The sequence below is a fragment of the Bos javanicus genome, chromosome X (assembly GCF_032452875.1).
Source record: "Bos javanicus breed banteng chromosome X, ARS-OSU_banteng_1.0, whole genome shotgun sequence".
In the NCBI taxonomy this organism is placed as follows: domain Eukaryota; kingdom Metazoa; phylum Chordata; class Mammalia; order Artiodactyla; family Bovidae; genus Bos; species Bos javanicus.
Window position 1 is genome coordinate 45177876 of NC_083897.1, and position 24997 is coordinate 45202872.

General features: G+C 38.8%; 1 non-coding gene across 1 annotated transcript; it reads left to right on the top strand.

Moving 5' to 3' along the window:
- Positions 1-1298: 1298 nt before the first annotated feature.
- Positions 1299-1371, top strand: TRNAC-ACA (transfer RNA cysteine (anticodon ACA)). Its single transcript has one exon. It is a non-coding gene; the product is annotated as a tRNA-Cys (tRNA).
- The last annotated feature ends 23626 nt before the right edge of the window (positions 1372-24997 follow it).

A 24997-nucleotide genomic window follows, 5' to 3' on the forward strand; every position in this document is an offset into this window, starting at 1 on the left:
CTATTAATTAAATAACTAAGTAGTTACTTAGTAACTAAGTAGTAACTACTTTAGTTAAATGGTCCCAAATAAAAAAATATAACTTATTCATAGTTCAAACTATAATTGGTTTACCTACAACCTGTATACCTGTGGTGGATTCATGTTGATATACGGCAAAACCAATACAATATTGTAAAGTTAAAAAATAAAATAAAATAAAAAATAAAAATAAATTTAAAAATTAAAATAAAAAATATTTTAAAGAGACTTTCTTACTTTCTGGAGAGCCAATTTTTGTGACATTGCACAAAAGTTTAGCATAATGATATATGCATAGCTAATTTTGAGAGATGGAGTTGAGAAATAGAATGTGTTCATAATTACTTTCAACTATCACAATTTAGGTATTTGTTAAGGCAAATATTATAAGAATAGCTATCCTTTTCTTTTTTCCTCTGAAAAGAGATCTGAAATGAAACATTCTAAGTTCTTGGATGGTAAATTGGTTCTGTAAATAAATAAATAAACAAACTTATGCCAGCATTTGCTATCTTTTAAATAAGTTCAGCATTTATTCATTCACTAAACAAGTGTTTATTGAGTGTCTCCCACATTCCAGGTACTCTTCTAGACAAAAAAGACACAACAGTGGAGAAGAAAGACTACATTTACAAACTGTGAAACAAGTCACTCAGTATTCTGTTAAAAAAAAAAAAAAGACAATCCATTTAAACCCAGTAATTAAATCTCTGAACCTTAAAAGGAACATTGTTTTCTAATTCTAAAGACTTTTTCTTTCTCTTCAGAAGAGCTAGTCTGGGATAAGGTAGAACATGTATTAGTAAGTATGTGTGTACATTATGCATATTTTTATTCATGTGGGTTGAGCTCCTTCTAGATGATATACTTTTTTCCTGTTCTAATTTTGGAAATAAAGATATGAGAAACTGAGTTGAAAAGGCAAGAGAGTCTCCCTAGTCATCTAAGGAATATAATTATAAATGTGTTTTTCATCCTTCATAAGGTTCATCTCAGGACAAGGTACTAAAATTATAACCAACCTACCTCATTAGATTTTAGGATAGATGACTGATAGATAGATGGATAGAGATAAGTAGATAGTAAATACTATTAATACATATTTATATCTCTACCTGTCTACCTACTACCTGCTTATCTAATGATAGATCTATCTACCTACCTATGTACTAAATGCCTTTGTTAAAACAATGTATATATATATTTTTTTCTCTCATTTTTTCTCTTTCAATAGGAAAAAAATATGTTTTTATGCCTTTATTTATTTTTTACTGACTTCCTGGGTGGCTCAGATGGTAAAAGCGTCTGCCTACAAAGCGGAAGACCCAGGTTCGATCCCTGGGTCGGGAAGAACTTCTGGAGAAGGAAATGGCAACCCACTCCAGTATTCTTGTCTGGAAAATCCCATGGACGGAGGAGCCTGGCAGGCTACAGTCCATGGGGTTGCAAAGAGTTGGACACGACTGAGCAACTTTACAACAACTATTACTAAAAATATTCAGGGTCAAAATAGGAGAAAAAAAAGTTAAACTACATACATAGGTCTGTAATCTTAATAAAAAATCACTTGGACTTTGTGATTATGAGTAAAGTAAATAAAAAGCTATGAAATTATTCTCTAAAGAGGTATATTTACATGATAAAGACTAGTTGAAAATTTGAATATATACAAAGTAGTCAAATACAATACTGCTGTAAAGTTTTATAGAATAACTAATAAAGAACTAGGAAGAGAGAGTAGAAAATATGTAATTGGCTGGGGCCACTGTCAACTACAAATTGGCCCTTGCCAAGACCATTTGCCAGTGACTCAACAACAACAACAAGGACATTTGTCATCTACCTCTGCAGAGAATGAACCCTGTGCTGCAGCTGTTGACCTTCAACAGCCCTTGAGGGAGTTCAGGGTGGAATGAGGCACCCTGTGCTCCAGGGAGTCTGGTGGAACAGGTCTTTGGATAGTTAGCTATTTTCAGGAACTGATTTCATGATCCCAATCCTTGCATCTCTTCATATCTAGAAAAGCACTAAATCTTTTCATAATATCAGCTCCTCATAACTAGCAGAAAACCCCTTGTAAAGTAAGTGCTTGATTGCACTGAACTCTCCCTTTACCAAAATCTTATATGTTGACCTTCCCCTCCTATTTTTTTGGAGCAGTTTCTCAGAACTAACTGAGGTGCTCCTGGGCTGCAGTCCTCATTTTGCCCCAAATAGAACTCAACTCAAAATTCTCAAGTTGTGCATTGTTTTAGTTGGCAACACATAGTCAAACTTTTTGTGGTAAGAAGCGTCAGATTTAGCTTGGCATTGGGGGTTTAGTTGACTGCACACATTGCATTTGTGGTCAAGCAGAGCATTTACTTCTAAGTTATCAAACTTTTAGTTTCCTGATGTGGAACTCCAAGCTGGAGTGGTCCTAGCTTGAGCCTAGAAATTTATTTCAACAGTCCTTCTTTCCTCCTTTTGATCATCCTCTTGACCACTCAAAAGTTTTGATAAAAAATATTAGTTTAAGAGTAGTGGCCAAGATAGGAGAATAGGAGAAGTTCACCGCCTCCCACAGGCACCAAAATTACAACTACTGGCAGAGAAACTATTGATAAGAAATACTGGAAGGTGAGAATAAAAGACCTTCCATAGAAAAAGATGTAAGTAAGAAACCACAATGAGACTGGTAGAAGTGGCAGAGACACAGTAAAGACTCATACATACCCTGATGTGGGAAACACACAAACAGAAAGATAATTACAATTTCAGAGGTTCTCCACCTCACATTGGGCTCCTGAGCCTGGGGAGGTACTGCACAAGGAGAACAAGACCCCAAGACATTTGGCTTTGAAGGCCAGTGGAACTTATATTCAGGAGACCCAGGAGACTGTAGGAAGTAGAGACTCAACTCTGAAAGGGAGCACACAAAATTTCACAAGTTCCAGTACCAAAGGCAGAAGCAACAATTTGAAAGGAGCTTAGTCAGACCCACCTGCTGATCTGGGAGAGAATCCAGAAACTGGATTTCATGCTAGAGACATAGACATTGGAAGCAACCATTTTGGGGAGCTCATACTACCAAGAGGACACTAATGTTGGTAAATGACATTGTGGAATCCTCCCTCTATCTTATGAGCTCTGGGACCTGGCTGTGTACACTAGCCTGTGGGAATTAATACTAGGAAGCCTCAGGTGAAGCAAATGGCTTCAGGTGAAGCCAGCTGCTTTAAGAACTCCTGAGTCAATAGCCACCCTGGGACCCAGCCCAGTCCACAAGAGGGCCCAGGACATGGCTTTGTACATCAGTCCAAGGACCAGTACAGCCCTGAAATGTGCCATGTTGGGACCAAACCCACCCAACAGCAGGCAGGCATCAGCCTCTGGACACATTGAGCACAGGCCCTATAAACCAGCACGTGAACACCATCTCTGGAACACTATGTGCGCTGCACCCAGCAGTGGCAGAAACTAGATCCATTCCCAAGTAGACCAACACCAATTCTGCATCCCACAGCGCCCTTTATTCAGTGCCCTTCATCCAGGGCCCTAGCTCTGCCCACCTATAGATGACCACTAGCCCCAGTGGCCCCCAGGGTCAGGGACCAGCTCTGACACATATCAGACACTCTAGCTAGCAATGTCAGAAACTTGTCCCATCTATCAGCAGATCAACACTAGATTTAGGACCTTATCCCCAGGGACTCCACAGCCAGCTCCCACTTATGAGAGACCAGCAGACTCCATGGAAAGCAAGACCTGGCAACAAACTAGACAGGGACCATTCACACCTATAAAACTGTCAACAGTAGTGAGCCCACAACAACACAAGTACCCACAAAGCCCACATAGGTGGCACCCATAAAACATATAGTCCTGGGGGTCAGAGGGCTAGAACATATAAGATCATAGCAATACAAGCTTACCTCAAGAAACAAGAGAAATATCAAATAAATAACCTAACTTTACACCTAAAGAAACTAGAAAAAGAAGAAATGAAGAGCCCCTAAATTAGTAGAAGGAAACAAATCATAAAAATCAGAGCAGAAATAAATGAAAAGAAACAAAGGAGAATATAGCAAAAATCAACAAAACTAAAACTTGGTACTTTGAGAAGATAAATAAAATAGACAAACCATTGGCCAGACTCATCAAGAAAAAAAGGGAGAAGAATCGAATCAATAAAATTAGAAATGAAAATGGATGTTACAGCAGACAACACAGAAATACAAAGGATCATAAGAGACTACAATGAGCAAATATATGCCAATAAAATGGACAGCTTGGAAGAAATGGACAAATTCTTAGAAAAATATAACCTTCCAAAACTGAACCAGGAAGAAATAGAAAATATTAACAGAACCATCACAAGCATGGAAACTGAAACTTTAATAGAAAAAATCTTCCAATAAACAAAAGCCCAGGACCAGATGGCTTCAGAGGTGAATTCTACCAAAAATTTAGAGAAGAGCTAACAGCTATCCTACAAAACACTTCCAGAAAATTGCAGAGGAAGGCAAACTCCAAAACTCATTTTATGAGGCCACCATCACCCTAATACCAAAACCAAACAAAGGCCACAAAAAAAGAAAACTATAGGCCAATATCACTGATGAATATAGACGCAAAAATTCTTAACAAAATTCTAGAAAACAGAATCCAACAACATATTAAAGAGATCATACCTCATGACCAAGTGGGCTTTATCCCAGGGATGCAAGGATTCTTCAATATGTGCAAATCGATCAATGTGATACACCACATTAACAAATTGAAAGATAAAAACCATATGATTATCTCAATGGATGCAGAGAAAGCCTTTGACAAAATTCAACATCAATTTATGGAAAAAAAAAAAAACAACTCCAGAAAGCAGGAATAGAAGGAGCATACCTCAACATAATAAAAGCCATCTACAATAAACCACAGCAAACATTAGCCTCAATGGTGAAAAACTGAAAGCATTTCCTCTAAAGTCAGAAAGAAGACAAGGGTGCCCACTCTCACCACTACTATTCAACATAGATTTGGAAGTCTTAACCACAATAATCAGAGAAGAAAAAGAAATAAAGGGAATCCAGATTGGAAATGAAGAAGTAAAACACTCACTGTTTGCAGATGACATGATCCTCTACATAGAAAACTCTAAAGACACCACCAGATAATTAATAGAGCTAGTCAATGAATGTATTGAAGTTGCAGGATATAAAATCAATACAAAGAAATCCCTTCAATTCCTATACACTAACAAATAGGAAAAGGAGTACATCAAGGCTGTATGTTGTCACCCTGTTTTTTTTTAACTTATATGCAGAGTACATCATGAGAAACGCTGGGCTGGAAGAACTACAAGCTGGAATCAAGATTGCAAGGAGAAATATCAATAATCTCAGATATGCAGATGATACCACCCTTATGGCAGAAAGTGAAGAGGAACTAAGGCACCTCTTGATGAAAGTGAAAGTGGAGAGTGAAAAGTTGGCTTAAAGCTCAACATTCAGAAAACGAACATCAGGGCATCCAGTCCCATCACTTCATGGGAAATAGATGGGGAAACAGTGGAAACAGTGTCAGACTTTTTTGTTGGGGGCTCCAAAATCACTGCAGATGGTGGCTGCAGCCATGAAATTAAGATGCTTACTTCTTGGAAGGAAAGTTATGACCAACCTGAACAGCATATTGAAAAGCAGAGACATTACTTTCCCAACAAACGTCCGTCTAGTCAAGTGTATGGTTTTTCCAGTGGTCATGTATGGATGTGAGAGTTGGACTGTGAAGAAAGCTGAGCACCGAAGAATTGATGCTTTTGAACTGTGGTGTTGGAGAAGACTCTTGAGAGTCCCTTGGACGGCAAGGAGATTCAACCAGTGCATTCTGAAGGAGATCAGCCCTGGGATTTCTTTGGAAGGAATGCTGCTAAAGCTGAATCTCCAATACTTTGGCCACCTCATGCAAAGAGTTGACTCATTGGAAAAGACTCTGATGCTGGGAGGGATTGGGGGCAGGAGGAGAAAGGGACGACAGAGGATGAGATGGCTGGATGGCATCACCAACTCGATGGACATGAGTTTGGGTGAACTCTGGGAGTTGGTGATGGACAGGGAGGCCTGGTGTGCTGCAGTTCATGGGGTCGCAAAGAGTCAGACACGACTGAGCAACTGAACTGAAGTGAACTGAACAATGAGAAAACAGAGAAATAAAGGAAACAATCCCATTCACCACTGTAATGAAAAGAATAAAATACTTAGGAATAAATTTACCTAAAGAAACAAATGACATATACATAAAACTATAAAACACCAATGAAAGAAATAAAAGATGACAGAAAAAGATGGAGAAATATACCATGTTCAGGGATCGGAAGCATCAATATAGTGAAAATGAGTATACTATCTAAAGTAATCTATAGATTCAATGCAATCCCTATCAAGCTAACGATGGTACTTTTCTGAGAACTAAAACAAATAATTTCAAAATTTGTATAGAAATACAGAAAACCTCGAATAGCCAAAGCAATCTTGAGAAAGAAGAATGGAACTGGAGGAATCAACCTGCCTGACTTCAGGCTCTACTACAAAGCCACAGTCATCAAGACAGTATTGTACTGGCACAAAGACAGAAATATAGATCAATGTAACAAAATATAAAGCCCAGAGATGAATCTATGCACCTATGGACACGTTGTCTTTGACAAAGGAGGCAAGAATATACAATGGAGAAAAGACAATCCCTTTAACAAATGGTGCTGGGAAAACTGGTCAACTACCTGGAAAAGAATGAAATTAGAACACTTTCTAATACGATACACAAAAATTAACTCAAAATGGATTAAAGATCTAAATGTAAGACCAGAAACTATAAAACTCCTATAGGAAAACAGAGGCAGAACACTTACTAACATAAATCACAGCAGTATCCTCTATGACCCACCTTTCAGAGTAATGGGAATAAAAGCAAAACTAAACAGATGGAACTAATTAAACTTAACCACTTTTGCACAATGAAGGGAACTATAAGCAATGTGAAAAGACAGCCTTCAGAATGGGAGAAAGTAATAGCAAATGAAACAATGGACAAAGAATTAATCTCTAAAATATACAAACGGTTCATGCAGCTCAATACCAGAAAAATAAACGACCCAATCAAAAAATGGGCCAGAGAACTAAACAGACATTTCTCCAAAGAAGACATACAGATGGTTAACAAACGCATGAAAAGATGCTCAACATCACTCATTATCAGAGAAATTCAAATTAAAACCACAATGAGGTTCAATCTCACACTGGTTAGAATGGCTGCCATCAAAAATTCTACAAACAGTAAATGCTGGAGAGGGTGCAGAGAAAAGGGAACACTCTTACCCTGATGGTGGGAATGCAAACTAGTGAAGCCACTATGGAGAACAACGTGGAGATTTCTTAAAGAACTTGAAATAAAACTGCCATACAAACCAGCAATCCCACTGCTGGTCATACACACAGAGGAAACCACAATTGAAAGAGACAGGTGTACCCCAATATTCATTGCAGCACTGTTTACAATAGCCAGGACTTGGAAGCAACCTAGATGTCCATTGGCACATACATAGATAAGAAAGTGGTGGTATATATACACAATGGAATATTACTCAGCTATTAAAAAGAACACATTTGAGTCAGTTCTAACAAGGTGGATGAAACTGGAGCCTATTATACAGACTGAAGTAAGTCAGAAAGAAAAACATGAATACAGTATATTAACACATATATATGAAATTTAGAAAGATGGTAACAATGACCCTATGTGCAAGACAGCAAAAGAGACACAGATATAAAGAACAGATTTTTGGACTCTGTGGGTGAATGCGGTGGTGGGATGATTTGAGAGAATAGTATTGAAACAGGTATATTACCATTTTTGAAATAGATCACCAGTCTACTTTCGATTAATGAAACAGGGCACTCAAAGCTAGTGCACTGGGATGACACAGAGGGATGAGATGGGGAGGGAGGTGGGAGGAGGTTTTAGGACAGGGGGACACATGTACACCCATGGCTGATTCATGTCAGTATATGGCAAAAACCACCACAATATTGCAAAGTAATTACCTCCAATTAAAATATATAAATTAGTTAAAAAAAAAAAAAAAAAAAAAAACGCTGGCAGAGATTGTGAGTACGTAATCCGATTCCCCTTTCCTGGTTGGTTCCAAAAAGTGTCATGCTGTAAACTGCTCTAAAGTAGTTCTGGACTGACTCTAAGTGCCCGACCCAAATACACATCCTTTCTGGAGGAAGGCTCCATCATCCTAGGTCTCAGAGAATCTCAGAAATATGAGCAGTTAACATACTAACAAGCTCATCAGGAAATGAGACACCAGAAGCCAGAAATACAACAGAAATCAGCAGAAATACATCTACAGTGGCTTCAGGTATCCTTCATTATCTACATTCTTATTTTGACTTCCAGAAACCAAATAGATTGAATTACTAGAATTCCCACTCTGTACAAAAGTTTGCCACATACTGCCCAGATTCAAGAACCTAATAGATTTGCATGACAAGACGATAAAAATCAATAAGCAAGTGACAGACATTTTATAAACTGGGGAAAGACTTGAACAGATCCTTCAGAGACAAGAATATCCACATGCCAATAAACACATGAAAAGTGCATACAGAATAAGAAAATTAACACCACAGTATGATAACAACTATACAGTCCCAGAAGAGCTAAATCAAAGTAGAAAGACAATATGTAAAGTACTGATGAACATGTGAATTGACTAGAAGTTTCAAACACTGCCATGGAATTAGAACCTAATAAAGTCCATTTTGGAAGACTGATTGCACTATAGGCCAAAGATAAAACCTATGACCTAGCAATTGTACTCACAATTGTTTCCTTAACAGAAATTCATGCTTATGCTCCCAAAAGATGTCTACAAGAATGTCTATTACTATCTGTAATAGCCCCAATTAGAAATATCACAAATGTATATCTTCAATGGAGTGGATTAATCTATTGTGATAAATTCATACTGTGGAAGACTACACCTTATGACAATGAAAATAAATAAAATACGGCTATCAGAACAACGTGGATGCATTTCATAAGCATAAAGTTGAATGAAAAAAAAAAAAGCCAAGTACACATTGTGTGATTTTTTTTCCTATGTAAGTAAAGTTCAAAAGCAGACAACATAAATATATATTATTAAAAGTAAAAAAAAAAAGATGTCTTACAAAAGCCATTAGTTCAAGGTCATGAACATAACCTACTACATATGTAGAAATAAAAGCATCAAATTAGACAAAATGATGTGATAGATGAATGTGTTCCAAATGAAGCAACAAGATAAAACCCCAAAGAAGAACTAAATCAGAGACAAGTGATCTATCCAGTAAAGTACTCCATGTAATGACTGCAAAGATGTTCAAAGAACTTGAGTGAAGATCCAGTGACAGAGTGAGAATTTGGAAGCTTTTAACAAACATAAAGTATAAAGAAGAACCAACAGAGATGAAGAATATAATACCTGAGATAAAAGTACACCAGAAAGGATCAACAGTAGATAAGCGAATACAGAGGAACAGGTTAGCAAGCTGGAAGACAGAGTAGTGGAAATCACTGAAATTGAACAGAAAAAAGAGAGAGAGAGAATAATGTAAGAGAACTCTAGGACAACATAAAGAACACTAACATTCACATTATAGGATCCCAGAAGAGAGAAAGAAACAGAACGTATTTGAAAACATAGTAGTTTAAATGTTCCTAACCTGAAAAAGGAAACAGATATCCAGGTCTAGAAAGCACAGAGAGTCCCAAACAGGATCAACCCAAAGAGGACCACACCAAGACACAGCATAATTAAAATAGTAAAAATTAAGGATAAAGAGATAATATTAAAAGAAGCAAGGGAAAAACAAGTTATATATAAGTGAACTTCTGTAAGGCTATTAGCTGACTTCATAGGCCAGTAGGTATGATATGTTTGAAGTGATAAAAGGGAAAAACCTACAACCAAGATTACTCTACCAGGAAAGGCTTTCATTCAGATTCGATGGAGAAATCAAAAGTTTTACAGAAAAGCAGAACCAGAAAGAGTTCAGCACTACCAAACCAACTTTATAAGAAGCTTTAAGAGAACCTCTATAAGAGGTAAATAAAAGATCATCACTACATATATGAAAATTACAAGGGAAAAATATCTCTACGCTGTGCTGTATTAAGTCACTTCAGTCATGTCTGACCTCTTGAGACACTATGGACTGTAGCCCATTGGGCTCTTCTGTCCATGGGATTCTCCAGATAAGAATACTTGACTGGGTTCCCATACCCTTATCCAGGGAATCTTCCTGACCCAGGGATTGAACCTGCATCTCTTATGTCTCTTGCATTGGCAGGCAAGTTTTTTATCAGTAGCACCACCCAGGAAGCCCAAAATATCTCTGGTAAAGGTAAACATACAGTAAGGAAGTAAATTATTGCTAATAATGAACTATTAGTAACAGAAAGAATAAAACATGATTCCATTTAAAATCATATAAAAAATATGTATACCTAGAAATAAATTCAGCCAAGGAAGTGAAAGACCTGTATTCTGAAAAGTACACAATGTTTATGAAGGAAATTAAAGGTGACACAAAGAAATGGAAAGATACCCACATTCTCAGATTGGAAGAATTAATGTTGTTATAAAGTCCATACTCAGTTCAGTTCAGTCACTCAGTTGTGTCCAACTCGTTGAGACCCCATGAATCGCAGCACACCAGGCCTCCCTGTCCATCACCAACTCGTGGAGTCTACTCAAAATGGTGTCCATCGAGTCGGTCATGCCATCCAGCCATCTCATCCTCTGTCGTCCCCTTCTCCTCCTGCCACCAATCCCTCCCAGCATCAGGGTCTTTTCCAATGAGTCAAGTCTTTGCATGATGTGGCCAAAGTATTGGAGTTTCAGCTTTAGCATCAGTCCTCCCAATGAACATTAAGGACTGATCTCCTTTAGAATGGACTGGTTGGATTTCTGTGCAGTCCAAGGGACTCTCAAGAGTCTTCTCCAAAACCACAATTCAAAAGCATCAATTCTTCGGTGCTCAGCTTTCTTCACAGTTCAACTCTCACATCCATACATGACCACAGGAAAAACCATAGCCTTGACTAGACAGACCTTTGTTGGCTAAGTAATGTCTCTGCTTTTGAATATGCTATCTAGGTTGGTCATAACTTTCCTTCCAAGGAGTAAATGTCTTTTAATTTCATGGCTGCAGTCACCATCTGCAGTGATTTTGGAGCTCAAAAAAATAGAGTCTGACACTGTTTCCACTGTTTCCCCATTTATTTCCCATGAAGTGATGGGACCGGATGCCATGATCTTAGTTTTCTGAATGTTGAGCTTTAAGCCAACTTTTCCACTCTCCTCTTTCACTTTCATCAAGAGGCTCTTTAGTTCCTCTTCAATTTCTGCCATAAGGGTGGTGTCATCAGCGTATCTGAGATTATTGATATTTCTCCCGGCAATTTTGATTCCAGCTTGTGCTTCTTCCAGCCCAGCTTTTCTCATTATGTACTCTGCATAAAAGTTAAATAAGCAGGGTGACAATATATAGCCTTGACATACTCCTTTTCCTATTTGGAACCAGTCTGTTGTTCCATGTCCAGTTCTAACTGTTGCTTCCTGACCTGCATATAAGTTTCTCAAGAGGCAGGTCAGGTGGTCTGGTATCTCCATCTCTTGAAGAATTTTCCACAGTTAATTGTGATCCACGCATGCAGCTGCAACAGAACATAAGCATGGTCAGCTGCGATGGCACACAAGCATGGCCGAGAGGAGCTACCCCACGCCCGAGGTCAGGGGCAGAAGCTGGGAGGACCCCAAGCCCGAGGGGCAGTGGCCGGGAGGAGCTAACCTCCGCCTGAGGCCAGGGGTGGTGGCCAGGAGGAGCTACCCCATGTCCAAGGAGCTGTGGCTGTGAGGGCGCCAGAGGGCCTAGAGGAGCCACTCCACGTTCAAGGTCAGGAGGGGCGGTGGTGAGGCAATATCCCTTGTCCAAGTTAAGGAGCAGCAGCTGCATTTTGCTGGAGCAGCCATGAAGAGATACCCCACGTCCAAGGTAAGAGAAACCCAAATAAGACGGTAGGTGTTGCAAGAGGGCATCAGAGGGCAAACACACTGAAACCATAATCACAGAAAACTAGTCAATCTAATCACACTAGGACCACAGCCTTGTCTAACTCAGTGAAACTAAGCCATGCCCTTGGGGCCACCCAAGATGGGCGGGTCATGGTGGAGAGGTCTGACAGAATGTGGTCCACTGGAGAAGGGAATGGCAAACCACTTCAGTATTCTTGCCTTGAGAACTCCAGAGGAATATTACTCAGCCTTTAAAAATAATAAAGTCCTGCCCCCTGTAACAATGTGGATGTATGTAGTGATTATTATACTTAGTGAAATAATACAGGCAGAGTATCACACACACACACACAGTATCACATATATATATATATATATATATATATATATATATATATATATATTCATTTCTTTTAATTTTGAGATTTTATATATATATAAATATATATATATAAATATATATAAAATCTCAAAATTAAAAGAAATGAATGTATATAAGAAAACTGAAAGAGTATGAAAGAGACTTACAGATACAGAGGGCAAAGTAATTACCAGTGGGGAGTTGAGAGGGGTGAGGGGAAAAACAGGGGAATGGGCTTAATAGATACAAACTACTATGTTTAAAATAGATGAACAACTAGAATGTATTATATGGCACAGGAAAATATAGCCATTGTCTTGTAAATAATTTAACAAGAGTATAACCTATGAAAATATTGAATCATTATGCTTTATACTTGATACTAATATAATATTGTATCATATATTTTTGCATTTTCATATCATTCATTGGATTCTCAAGGCAGAATATGGAGGTGGTTTGCCATTCCCTTCAGCAGTGGATCACCTTTTGTCAGAACTCTCCAGCATGACCTGTCCATCTTGCATGGCCCTGCACAGCATGACTCATAGTTTCATTGAGTTACACAAGGCTGTGGTCCATGTGATCATTTTGGTTAATTTTCTGTGATTGTGGTTTTCATTCTGGGGGCCATGGGATTATAGCTCTTACTTCTGTCTGCCTTCTGATGGATGAGAGTAAGAGGCTTGTACAAGCTTCCTGGTGGGAGGGACTGGATGTGGGAAAAACTAGGTCTTGCTCTGGCGGGCAAGGCCATGCTCAGTAAATATTTAATCCCATTTTCTTCTGATGGGGTAGGACTATGCTCCCTCACTGTTGTTTTTTCGGCTGAGGCAGCCCAGTCCTGGAGTCTGCAGTCTCTGTGGTATAGCTAAGGATCTATGGTAAGGCTAATGGTCACCTCCTCCAAGAGGACTTATGCCAACACACCATGCCTCCTAGCACTGCTGCTGCCAGTAGCCCTGACCCTGCAGTGGGCCATTGTTGACCCACGCCTCCACAGGAGACTCCCAGACACTCACAGGCAGGTATGGCTCAGTCTCTTGTAGGGTCACTGCTCCTTTCCCCTGGGTTCTGGTGCACACAAGGTTTTGTTTGTGCCCTCCAAGAGTCTCTGTTTCCTCCAGCCCTGTGGAAGCTCTGTAATCAAATCCCTCTGACCTTCAAAGTCAGATTCCCTGGGGATTCCCAGTTCCTTTGCCAGATCCTTAAGTTGGGAAGTCTGATGTGGAGCCTAGAACATTCTCAACAGTGCAAGGATTTCTCTGGTATAATTGTTCTCCAGTTTGTGGGTTGCCTGCCCAGCAGCTCTATGGGAGGGCTACAGGCTCTTTGGTAGAGTTAATGGTGACCTCCTCCAAGAGGACTTATGCCACACGGCCTGCCTCTCAGGAATGCTGATGCCAGTGCCCTGTCCCTGTGGCAGGCCACTGTTGACCCATACCTCTGCAAGAGACCTTCAAACACTCATAGGCAGGTCTGGCTCAGAACAACACCATTATAATATTGTAAATCAACTATAATTTAATAGGAAGCAAATTAGGATATATCTTACATGTGAAAAAAGAAAGAACAGTCTTATTTACAATCACATCAAAATAATAAAATAATCTTGAAATGATATAACTAAAGAACTAAAAGACTTGTACTCAGAAAATTATAAGATATTGATGAAAAAATTAAAGATGATACTAAAACATGGAAAGACATACCTTCTCGATGGATTAGAAGAATTATTATTAAAATGAATGTACTACCCAAGGCAATCTACACATTTAATGCAATCTTTATCTAAAAACCAATGGCATTTTTCTTCACAAAACTAGAATGATACTAGAATTTGTATGGAAGCACAAAAGACCCTGAATAGCCAAAGGGAACTTGAGAAAGAAGAACAAAGCTAGGGGTATCATGTATCCTCATTTCAAACTATACTACAAAGTTACACTAATCAAAATAGTATGTTACTGGCACAAAAACAAACACATAGGTCAATGGAACAGAATACAGAGCCTAGAAATGCACCCACACTTATTTGGGTGATTGATCTATGACAAAAGTGCCTTATCATACAATGAGGAAAAGATAGCCTCTTCAATAAACAGTGTTGGGAATTGTGTATGCAAAAAAATACAAACTGGACTACTCTCTCAGATGATATACAAAAATAATTCACAATGGGTTAAAAACCTAAATCTTATATCAGTAACCATAATACTTCTAGAAGAAAACAAAGGCAGAACACTCTTTAACATCAGTCTTCTTAATATTTTGGGGGTATGTTTCTTTAGGCAAGGGAACCAAAAGCAAAAATAAACACATAGGGCTACATCAAGCTAAAAACCTTCACACACCAAAGGAAACTATAAACAAAATGAAAAAGTCATCTATTAAATGGGAGAAGGTATTTACAAATAATGTATCTGATAAAGATTAGTATACAAAATATACAGAGAACCCATACAACTCAACATAAAAATAATCTCTGATTAAAAAATGGGCAGAGAATCTGAAAAGGCATTTTTCCAAAGAAGGCATACAGATGGCCAACAGGTACCTGAAAAGATGGTTAACATCAGGGAAATGCAAATGAAAACCACAATAAGATGTCACCTCACACTTGCCAGAAAGGCTATTATACAAAAGACAACAAAGAGTAAGTGCTTGTGAGGATTTGAAGAAATTGGAACCCTCATTCACTGTTGGTGGGAATGTAAATTGGTACAGCCAGTATGGAAAACAGTATGGAGATTGCTCAAAAAATTAAAAATAGAACTACTATATGATCAAGCAACTCCATTTCTTGGTATTTATCTGAGGAAAATGAGAACACAAGGAAGGTACAAAAGAACACTCTGTAAAGGTACATATATCCCTATGTTCGTCACAGCATTATTTGCAATAGTCAATATATGAAAGAAACTTAAGTGACCATGAATAGATGAATGAATAAAGATGTGGTATGTATGTATACACACACACACACACACACACACACACACACACACACATATATACACAGGCACACAGTGGAATAGTACTCAACCATGAAAAGGATGACATCTTACCATTTGTGATAACATAGATGGGTCTATATGGTATTATGCTAAATGAGATGTAATTCAGAGAAAGACAAATATTATATTATTTCACTTATATGTGGAATATAGAAAACAGCATAAATTAACAATAAAACAGAAAGCGAGCTATAGCTTCAGAGAAAAAATAGGTTTTTGCCAGAGGGGAGTGGTGTGGAGATAGGAGAGAAATAGGGAAATTAAGAGATACTAACTTTCAGTTACAAAATATATGTCATGTGTCTGAACTGTACACATGTATGGGAAATACGTGTGTTAGTCACTTGGTTGTGCCTAACTCTTTGCTACCCCATGTACTGTAGCCCACTAGGCTCCTCTGTCCATGGGATTCTCTGGGCAAGAATACTGGACTGGGTAGCCATTCCCTTTTTGAGAGGATCTTCCCAACCCAGGGATAAAACCTGGGTCTCCTGCATTGCAGGTGGATTCTTTACAGTCTGAGCCACCAGGGAAGTCCTATCTTTGTGTGGTAATATGTCATAACTAGATTTAGCACAGTTATTATTTTGAAAAGTATAGAAATGTTGAGTCACTATGTAGTGTAACGGGATAAACACAGTGTTATACACCAATTATGCTTCATAAACAAACTCCTATAAAAAGAGATCAGATTTATCATGACCAAAGGTGGAATTGGGGGAAGGGGAGTTAGATAAAGGGAGTCAAATGGTACAAACTTCCAGTTATAAGATAAATACTAGGAATGTAATGTTCAACATGATAAATACAATTAACACTGCGGCTTCCCTTGTGGCTCAGCTGGTAAAGAATCTGCCTTCAATGTGGGAGACCTGGGTTTGATCCCTGTTTTGGGAAGATCCCCTGGAGAAAGGAACAGCTACCCACTCCAGTATTCTAGCCTGGAGAATTCCATGAACTGTATAGTCCATGGGGTTGTAAAGAGTTGGACACAACTGAGCAAATTTCACTTCACCTGTTACATATGAAAGTTGTTAAGAGAATAAATCCTAAGAGTTCTCATTAAAAGGAAAATATGTGTTTCTTTTTTCTTTAATTTCACATCTGTATGAGATGATGGATGTTTATTAAACTTACTGTAATAATCATTTCATGCCGGGAGCCGGCATATTGCATATTGAGGGCATATTGCATATTGAGGGCATATTGCATATTGAGTGCAGCACTTTCCACAGCATCATCTTTCAGGATCTGGAATAGCTCAATTGGAATTCTATCACTGCTGGGAGCCAGTGTGAGGAACCCCGCCCATGACAAAGGTCATGAGGAAGGAGGCTCCGCATACGCAAAGGCGGTATCGAGCTTCAGGAGACCCCCTGGAAATTCTCGAGCATCTACCCCCAAAACCAGAGTCTGCCTACTTTCTGCTTTGTGCTTTCACCTATACCTCTGACTTTATGGGGGGCTGTCCCCCACTACCTCTCTCTGAAAAAGAGTTAGCTTACAGCTCCAGTTAATAATTCCTGGGTGTGACACTGTTTAACCTACAAACTCCTTTGGAAATCCTCTAGCCTGCCTGAATAGGTTTTTCCGGCCACATGTGATTGTTCAGAGCCTCCCAACTGTGAGAGGCAGGAGATGTTCTAAACTGTCTAAACACAGATTCTTTTGAGTAGTTAAAAGATTGATTAGAAATTGTATTGGTGAAAGGATTTTCACTTGTTGGGCCAATGTTTGCTGCTAAGTCTCCATATCCCTTACCTGCTGTGTCCCTGGCAGTGTATTGATTAATATAATTGGTGTAAGTAGTAGCTTTAATGTTTGTAACCTGGGACCCTTGAGTTAATTCTTTTTCTTGTTATAGCCCACCACACCTTTGCTCTGTAGGAATGTAACTTTATCTAATGCTTTTGGAGGGTGGCTCCTGACCAATCACCTTTAGAGAAAAATAAGTTTTCTGAAGAAAAGGTCTTAAAATGTTAACAGGCCTCCGGGCCAGAAGATGATGCAAATCACCTAAGCTTTTGCATATGATAAGTTTGCAGGAAGAAAGCCTGGCTTGCTGCCTGACTCTACCCCTTCCCCCATTATCCTCTATGCATAACTTAAGGTATAAAAACTACTTTGGAAAATAAAGTACGGGCCTTGTTCACTGAAACTTGGTCTCACCATGTCGTTCTTTCTCTTACCTTCTGGCTGAATTATTCAGCCTCTTTTCTCCACTGAATTTTCCTATTGAGCTATCCTCATTCTATTACTCTTTATATCCTTAATTAACGTTTAATTAAGCAATTGTTTCCTGATCTTCGCCTACGCCGTCTCTCCTTCGAATACCCTGTATCAGCCGGGGCTGGTCCCCGGCAATTTCATGATGGGTATAAGCCAAATTATTATGTTCTATACCTTAAACTTGCTGCTGCTAAGTCGCTTCAGTAGTGTCCGACTCTGTGCAAGCCCATAGACGGCAGCCCATCAGGATCCCCCGTCCCTGGGATTCTCCAGGCAAAAACACTGGAGTGGGTTGCCATTTCCTTCTCCAATGCATGAAAGTGAAGTCGCTTAGTCGTGTTTGACTCTTAGCAACCCCACAGATGGCAGCCCACCAGGCTCCTCCGTCCATGGGATTTTCCAGGCAAGAGTGCTGGAGTGGATTGCCATTTCCTTCTCCAGGGGACCTTCCCGACCCAGAAATCGAACCCGCGTCTCCCACATTGCAGTCAGACGCTTTACCATCTGAGCCACCAGGGAAGCCCTTAATTTTCGTAAAGCCAATTAAATAAAACTTTGTACAATTTAATTTGGTGACGTCATCCAAAAGTAAAATGATATCACACATCTACAGCATATATATGCAGATAAACATAGAGACAGACACATGGACCTTGTAACTTTTATTTTACAACTTTAGTCGTAGATTTTCAAGATGGCAGAGGAGTAGGGGGATATGGAGTGCATCTCTCTCCATGAATGCATCAAGAATACAACCACAGATGCAACATTTCTCACAGAACACTGGCTGAACACTAGCAGGAGTCCTTAACCACTGGAAAGAATTATACACATCCACGCATAACTGGGTTCAGTTCAGTTCAGTTCAGTCACTCAGTCGTGTCCGACTCCTTGCAACCCCATGTACTGCAGCACGCCAGGTTTCCCTGACCATCACCAACTCCCAGAGCCTACTCAAACTCATGTCCATCATGTCTGTAACACCACCCAATAATCTCATCCTCTGTCATCCCTTTCTCCTCCCGCCTTCAATCTTTCCCAGAATCAGCATCTTTTCCAATGAGTCGGTTCTTCACATCAGGTGGCCAAAGTATTAGAGTTTCAGTTTCATCATCAGTCCTTCCAATGAATATTCAAGACTGTTTTCCTTCAGGATGGACTGGTTGGATCTCCTTGCAATCCAAGGAACTCTCAAGAATCTTCTCCAACACCATAGTTCAAAAGCATTAATTCTTCGGTGCTCAGCTTTCTTTATAGTCCAACTCTCACATCTATACATGACTACTGGAAAAACCATAGCTTTGACTAGACAGACTTTTGTTGGTAATCTCTTTGCTTTAAAATATGCTGTCTAGGTTGGTCATAGCTTTTCTTCCAAGGAGCAAGCGTCTTTTAATTTCTTGGCTACAGTCACCATCTGCAGTGATTTTGGAGCCCCCAAAAATAAAGTCTGTCACTGGTTCCATTGTTTCCCTGTCTATTTACCATGAAGTTATGGGACTGGATGCCATGATCTTAGTTTTCTGAATGTTGAGTTTTAACCCAACGTTTTCAGTCTCCTCTTTGATCTTTTTCAAGAGGCTCTTTGGTTCTTCTTTGCTTTCTGGAGTAAGGGTGGTGTCATCTGTGTATCTGAGGTTATTGATATTTCTCCCGGCAATCTTGATTCCACCTTGTGCTTCATCTAGCCTGGCATTTCTCATGTTGTACTCTGCATTTATGTTAAATAAGCAGGGTAACAACATATAGCCTTGACATACTCCTTTCCCAATTTGGAACCAGTCTGTTGTTCCATGTCCAGTTGTAACTGTTGATTCTTGACCTGCATACAGATTTTTCAGGAGGCAGGTCAGGTGACTGGGTAGGATGAAAGAAAGAAGGGAGAAGGAGGAGAGCAAGAAGGACCAAACCTGCACCCCAGGGTAGAGGGGCTGAAGCAGGGAGAGATTCCTCCATCCAGGGAAATCGGTTGGGACAGAGGGGAAGAAATTGAGTCTGTTGGAGGGTAAAGCAGCTGATCTGTGATAGTCTGAAGGGAGCGAGAACCACACAGATAATCCTTGTCATGGCCCTACATACCCTGAATTGGGGTGTTGGTCCATTGGTGTGTGTGGCTGCTGGCAGATGGAGAATGGGAATTGGAGGGCAATCTCAGAGCAAGGACTGCTGTTGATGGCAGGGAGACAGCTGAGGGGATGGAGGGAGGAAATCCGCACCAAGAATGCCTTTGGAGAAAAACCAGGTGGCCACCAGAAACAGGATGTTACTGCTGAGTCACACAAAGAGGGTGGAGCCACCACTTTAGCCTCTCTCTCACCATATGCCAGCATCAGCAGCTGATCAATACAGAAGGAGCAGCTTGAGCTGCCCTTTGAGTGCCTGTTGCACTGAGCAATAGAAAAGGACCAGCTAGGGCTGTCCAGTAAGTGCCTGCTGGGCCATGCAATAAAGAAGGACCAGCCAGGGTAGCCCTTTGAGTGCCTGCTGCCAGAGGCTAGAAAAGTCTTCTAATAAAGCCGTATGTCTTGCACCCATATCTGCCAGTTTCCCTGTGCACATGGTGCCTCCAGAGTCCCTACAATCCACGCAGTTGCACCATCTCACACCCTGTCCTCACTCACTACAGCAGAGCCAAATCCTCCACCAAACTCCTGTGGATGGTCCACATGCAGAAGTGGGGATAAAACCACAATTGAACTCCAGGGGCAAGGTGGGTAAGGAAGAGGATCAAAAACCTTTCCATTAGCTGCACAAGTTACAGATTAAGTCAGCACCATCAACTAGACAGACTGTGTCTATGGAATATGTTAAAGGACAATGAGAGTTCCCACAAGGAAAATTCTCTAGCTCTGGCAGCTGTGGAGGAAGAAGGCAAGCACATGTGGGAGGAGGGCCAGATTAGAGTCTGAACTGTCCCCTCAGCAGATCCAGAGACCAGCTCTCCCCAGCACTGAAGGGTCCCCTAGAGAAGTGGAGGTGGGCTATGGCTCATAGCGAGGGCAAGAATACTGACAGCTAAGACCCTAGGAAAGCATTTATTATTTTTTTGATTTGAATTGTCCTATTGTTGGTTCTGGCTTTCTTTTTTCTCTGTTGTGGTTGTTGTTTTTATTATTGTTATTACTATTTAGGCTTTTGGGGGATTTTTTAATAATACTTTTTATTTCTTTTATATATTTCTACTATTTTGGCTTTATGCTGTTCTGTGTCTCTTTTTTGGATTCGTTTTTGTTGTGGTGGTTGATATATATATATATATATATATATATATATATATATATATATAATCTTTTTATTATGCAATTCCAACTTTGCTTTCCTAATTTTATTTCTTTTATCATTTTTGTCTGTTTGTCTTATTTTATTTGCTTTATTCCTCAGTTGGCACTCTGCTTCTGTTTTACTTTCTATTTTGTATTTTACATAGTTTTGTTTTTAATTGATTTCTTTGATTTCTGTTGTTCATTAGGTTGCTCTCTTGTAATTTGTTTTCTTTGGTTTTGGTTTCTTGTGTGTATGTGTGTGTGTGTGTGTGTGTGTGTGTGTTCCTTTGTTTTTGTTTTTATTAGACTGATTTTGCTTTTACTATTAGTGTCTGCTTCATTTTTTGTTTCCTGTATTTTTGTTTTGTTTTATTCCCTTTATTGTCATAATAACAAACTTGTGGAGTCTTGGCTTCCTGACTGGAAGTCAGTCCTCAGTCTCTGTAGTGAAAGTGATGAGTTCAATAAAATGGACAACCTGGAAGAAGAAATAGAAAATGTGAACAGACCAATCACAAGCACTAGAAATGAAACTGTGATCAAAAATTTTCCAACAAATAAAAGCCCAGGGCCAGATGGCTTCACAGGTGAATTCTATCAAATGTTTAGAGACTAGCTAACACTCTTGAACTCTTCCAAAAAAACTGCAGAGGGAGGAACATTCCCAAATTCACTCTACAAAGCCATCATCGCCCTGATATGAAAACCAGCAAATATAGCACACAAAAAAGAAAATCACAGGCCAATATTACTGATAAACATAGATGCAGAAATCCTCAACAAAATACTAGCAAACAGAATCTAAGAACAAATTAAAAGGATCATACACCATTATCAAGTGGGATTTATCCCAGTGGTGTGAGGATTTTCAATATATGCAAATCAATCAATGTGATACACCATATTAATAAACTGAAAGCTTTTAAAAAACATGATAATTTCAATAGATGCAGAAAGAACTTTCAACAAAATTCAATACCCATTTATGATTAAAAAAAAAAAAAAACTACAATAAGTGGATATAGAAGGAAACTACCTCAGCATAATAAAGACCATACATGACAAATACACCACAAACATTATTCTTAATAGCAAAAAACCTAAAGTATTCCCTCTAAGATCAGGAACAAGACAAGGGTGCCCACTCTTGCTACTATTATTTAATATAGTTCTGGAAGTCCTAGCAATGGCAATCAGAGAAGAAAAAATAAATAACAGTAATTTAGATCAGAAAATAAGATGGAAAACTCTCAGTGTTTGGAGGTGGTATGATACTATACATAGAACACCTTAGAGATGCCACCAGAAAAGTATTAGACCTAATCAATGAAATTAGTAGAGTCAGGATACAAAATTAATACACAGAAATCTCTTGCATTCCTATGCGCTAATAACAAAAAATCAGAAAGAGAAATTAAGGAAACAATTCCATTCACCATTGCAAGGAAAAAAAAAAAAAAAAACTACGAAGAAACCTACCAAAGGAGACAAAAGACCTGTATGCAGAAAACTATAAGACACTGATGAAAGAAATCAAAGATGAAACATACAGATGGAGAGATATACCATTTGGCTTGATTGGAAGAATCAGTATTATGAAAATGACTATACTATCCAAAGCAATTTACAGATTCAATGCTGGTGGCTCAGACAGTAAACAGTCTGCCTGCAATACAGGAGTCCCAGGTTCAATCTTGGGTTGGGAAGATCCCCTGAAGAAGGGAATGGCTACCCACTCCAGTATTCTTGCCTGGAGAATTCCATGGACAGAAGAGCCTTGTGGGCTATTGTCCATGGGGTTGCAAAGAGTCAGACACTACTGACTGAATAACACTTTCACTTTCACCCAAAGCAATCTATAGACTCAATGCAATCCCTATCAAATTACCAATGGCTTTTTTCACAGAACTAGAACAAAAAAAGTCAGAATTTGTATGAAAACACAAAAGACCCCGAATAGACAAAGCAATCTTGAGAAAGAAAAACAAAGCTGGAGGAATCAACTTTCCTTACTTCAGACTATAATATAAATCTACAGTAATCAAGACAGTATGACATAGCACAAAAACAGAAACACAGATCAATGAAACAAGATAGAAATCACAGAGATAAACTCACACACCCATTGGTACCTTGTCTTTGACAAATGAGGCAAGAACATACAAAAGAGAAAGGACAGCCTCTTCAATAAGTGGTCCTGGTAAAACTGGACAGCTGAATGTAAAAGAATGAAATTAGAACACTTCCTAGTGCCATACACAAAAATAAAATTGCAATGAATTAAAGATCTAAATGTAAGGCCAGACACTATAAAACTCTTATAGGAAAACATAGAGCATTCTTTGACATAAATCACAACAAGATCCTCTTTGACCCACCTCCTAGAGTAATGGAAATAAAAACAAAAATAAACTTATGGGACCTAATTAAACTTAAAAGCTTTTTCACAGCAAAGGAAATGATAAGGTGAAAAGAACTCTCAAAATAGGAGAAAATAATTACAAACAAAACAAGTGATGAAGAATTAATCTCCAAAATATATAAGCAGCTCATACAGGTCAATATCAGAAAAATGAACAACCTAATCAAAAAATGGGTGGGAAATTTAAACAGACATTTCTATAAGGAAGACATACAGATGGCCAACAAACATATGAAAAGATGCTCGACATGGTTCATTATTTTGTTGTTGTTGTTCAGTTGCCCACTTGTTCGACTCTTTGTAACCCCATAGATTCTTTGCAACTCTCTGCAGCACACCAGTCTTCTCTGTCACTCACCACCTCCCAAAGTTTGCCCAAGTTCATGTCCATTGCATCAGTGATGGCATCCAGCCATCTCATCTTCTGATGCCCTCTTCTTCTGCCCTCAATCTTTCCCAGCATCAGGGACTTTTCCAATGAGTCAGCTGTTCACATCAGATAACCAAAATACTGGAGTTTCAGATTCAGCATCAGTACTTCCAACGAGTATTCAGGGTTGATTTCCCTAAAGATTGACTGGTTTGATCTTTCTGTCCAAGGGACTCTCATCAATCCTCTCCAGCACGATAGTTTGAAGGCATCAGCTCTCCGGAGCTCTGCATTTCATATGGCTCACTATTAGAGAAATGCAAATCAAAACTTTAATACAATGAGGTATCACCTCACACCAGTAAGAATGACTGTCATCAAAAAATCTACAAACAATAAATGCTGGAGCAGATGTGGAGAAAATGTGAAGAAAACAAATTCTTGCACTGTTTTTGGGAATATAAAATGATATAGTCACTATGGAAAACAATATGCAAATTCTTTAAAAATACACTATGAATAAAAACTTAGCCATGAGATAGGTATAATAATGGAAAACTCTCTAGTTTATAAAAGAACAGTTCATTACAAAATGTGATTTCTGGTAGAAAGGATAAGATTACTTGTTTAGATGACTTACACATTTTGTTAATATTTATAGAGAAGACTTTTTATTCATCTAGTTTCCAAAGAGCCTTTCCCTTTTATTTTTGTTTCTTTTTGAAAAGAATTACCTTGATTCCTAAAAAAGACCAAGTAGAACATTTAAATCTCAAAAGTATATAGAAAGAATGTAAATTCCTCCAAGAAGGATTTTTGTTTCCTAAGGCCAGAATTTTTACAATAGGTATAGACTTTTGAGATAAATAGGGGAACTTTGGGGATTGGTAAAAATATATATCGCCTTTTTCTGTTTTTGTGAAGACTCAATTTTTTAAGGCAAGTTGTCCTCAATTGGTAGGATAGTTTTTAATTCCTCAAAAAAGTGGGCTGTAACCTGAATGATATTAAGGCACTGACCCACCCATCCAACTCCATTATCTTCAACTTGCTTCTTTATATCAGAGAATTCTTGAACAAAGATAGAAATCAGAAGATTCCTATGTTCAAGATTTAGACCTATTAATTTTTGGAATGTTTTTCTTTCTGTCTGGGTACACAGTTTCATTAAGCTTATGGGAGAAGGCCAAAAAAGTTCCCATTGGGCTCTGAAT